The following is a 3096-nucleotide window of genomic DNA, read 5'->3' as shown; positions in this document are numbered from 1 at the left end:
GATTCGATTTATCCTGGCAGATTGTAGACCCTTTGGCTTTGTTCTTTATGTTGTCATTGTCTCCAGGAATAGTGCCAGAAGACCGGAGGACAGCAAATGTGGTTCCCCTGTTCAAAAAGGGGAGTAGAGACAATCCTGGAAACTATAGACCAGTGAGTTTTACTTTGGTTGTGGGTAAACTGTTGGAAAGGTTGTAAGGGATAGGATTTATAATCATTCAGAGAGGAATAATTTGATTTGGGATAGTCAACACGGTTTTGTGAAGGGTAGATTGTGCCTCATAAAAATTATTGAGTTCCTTGAGAAGGTGACCATACAGGTGGATGAGGGTAAAGCAGTTGATGTGGTGTATATGGATTTCAGTAAGATGTTTAATAAGGTTCCTCACTGTTGGCTATTGCAGAAAATACGGAGGCATGGGATTGCGGGTGATTTAGCGGTTTGGATCAGGAATTGGCTAGCTGAAAGATGACAGAGAGTGGTGGTTGATGGGAAATGTCCATCCTGGAATTCAGTTACTAACCGTGTACCACAAAGATCTGTTTTGGGTCCACTAAGGCTTGTTATTTTTATAAATAATCTGGATGTAGGCATCTTGGGTGCAAGCATAAGAGGTACAGTTAGTAAGTTTGCAGATGACACCAAAATTGGAGATGTAGTGAACAGTGAAGAGGGTCACTATAGATTGCAAGAGGATCTTGATCAGAGGGGTGAAGAATGGCAGATGGAGTTTTATTCAGTTAAATGTGAGGTGCTGCATTTTGGGAAAGCAAGTCTTAGCAGGCCTTATACACTGAATGGTAAGGTCCTGGGCATGTTGCTGAACAAAGAGACCTTGGAGTTCTGGATGTAGGTTTGCTCGCTGAGCTGAAAGGTTCATTTTCAGATGCTTCATCACCATACTAAGTAACATCCTCAGTGAGCCTTCGTGCGAAGCACTGCTGATGATTCCTGCTTTCTATTTATATGTGTAGGTTTCTTTGGGTTGGTGATGTCATTTCCTGTGGTGACACCATTTCCTAAGATGATGTCATTTCCAGTTCCTTTTCACAGTGGGTTCTCAAGTCTTCTCAAAACTTGCTAAGACCTTGGAGTGCAGGTTCATAACTCCTTGAAAGTGGATTCACAGATAGATAGGATGGTGAAGAATGCGTTTGGTATGTTTTCCTTTATTGGTCAGAGCACTGAGTACAAGAGTTGGGAGGTCATGTTGCGGTTGTACAGGACATTGGTTAGACCACTTTTGGAATATTGTGTGCAATTTTGGTCTCCTTCCTATTGGAAGGATGTTGTGAAGGATGTTGGGTGCATTCTAGCGAAGTTTGCCCTTGATATGAAGTTAAGTGGACAGGCAGGTAGTACTGAGGAAGTGGGGAGGCTGCAGAAGGATCTAGACAGTTTGGAAGAGTGGTCCAGGAAATGGCTGTTGGAATTCAATGCGAGCAAATGCGAGGTCTTGCACTTTGGAAAAAAGAATACAAGCATGGACTACTTTCTAAACGGTGAGAAAATTCATAAAGCCAAAGTACAAAGGAGTCTGGGAGTGCTAGTCGAGGATTCTCTAAAGGTAAACATGCAGGTTGAGTCTGTAATTAAGAAAGCAAATGCAATGTTGTCATTTATCTCAAGAGGGTTGGAATATAAAAGCAGTGATGTGCTCCTGAGACTTTATAAAGCTCTGGTTAGGCCTCATTTGGAGTACTGTGTCCAGTTTTGGTCCCCACACCTCAGGAAGGACATACTGGCACTGGAGCATGTCCAGCGGAGATTCACACGGATGATCCCTGGAAGAATTAGAGGGGGTCATTTCAGAACAGAAATGCGGAGACATTTCTTCAGCCAGAGAGTGGTGGGCCTGTGGAATTCATTGCCGCAGAGTGCAGTGGAGGCCGGGACGCTAAATGTCTTCAAGGCAGAGATTGATAAATTCTTGATGTCTCAAGGAATTAAGGGCTACAGGGAGAATGCGGGTAAGTGGAGTTAAAATGCCCATCATCCATGATTGAATGGCGGAGTGGACTCGATGGGCCGAATGGCCTTACTTCCACTCCTATGTCTTATGGTCTTATGGTCTTAATCTTGAAAGGGTTCAGAAAAGATTTACAAGGAAGTTGGATGGTTTGAACTACAGGGAGATGCTGAATAAACTGATTTCCCCGAACCTTTGGAGGCTGAGGGATGACCTTATAGAGGTTTATAAAATCATGAGGGGCATGGACAGGGTAAAGAGACAAAGTCTTTTCCCTGGGGTGGGGGAGTCCAGAACTAGAGGGCATAGGTTTAGGGTGAGAGGGGAAAGAAATAAAAGAGACCTAAGGGGCAACATTTTCATGCAGACGGTGGTACGGAATGAGCTGCCAGAGGAAGAGGTGGAGGCTGGTACAATCACAACAATAAAAAGGCATCTGGATGGGGAAATGAATAGGAAGGGTTTGGAGGGATATGGGCTGGGTGCTGGCAGGTGGGACTAAATTACATTGGGATATTCAAAGTTTGGGAGAAGATTTGTGGCTCGGGTGCTCGTTGTTGTGGTTCTGTTCGCCGAGCTGGGAATTTGTGTTGCAGACGTTTCATCCCCTGTCTAGGTTACATCCTCAGTACTTGGGAGCCTCCTGTGAAGCGCTTCTGTGATCTTTCCTCCGGCATTTATAGTGGTTTGAATCTACCGCTTCCGGTTGTCAGTTCCAGCTGTCCGCTGCAGTGGCCGGTATATTGGGTCCAGGTCGATATGCTTATTGCTTGAATCTGTGGATGAGTGCCATGCCTCTAGGAATTCCCTGGCTGTTCTCTGTTTGGCTTCTCCTATAATAGTAGTGTTGTCCCAGTCAAACTCATGTTGCTTGTGATCTGTGTGTGAGGCTACTAAGGATAACCTTCAGCAAGGTTATTACACCAATCATGCCAGAAGAGAGCAGATGATGAGGAAGGCAGAGAGGAGACAGGTGCAAGAGACCCCGGGGGAAGTACCTGTCAGGAACAAGTTGAATCTTTTGGAAACAGTAGAGACTGATGACACTGCCAGTTTGCAAGGTGGCCAGGTCTGTCAATCAAAGGTTGGCTCAGAGGCAGAGCGGAAGAGTCGGACATCGCACAGAG

Source organism: Chiloscyllium plagiosum, unplaced genomic scaffold (assembly GCF_004010195.1).
Source record: "Chiloscyllium plagiosum isolate BGI_BamShark_2017 unplaced genomic scaffold, ASM401019v2 scaf_9471, whole genome shotgun sequence".
Lineage (NCBI taxonomy): Eukaryota > Metazoa > Chordata > Chondrichthyes > Orectolobiformes > Hemiscylliidae > Chiloscyllium > Chiloscyllium plagiosum.
The sequence above is the reverse complement of the archived record's forward strand: the minus strand, read 5'-3'. Positions refer to the sequence as shown.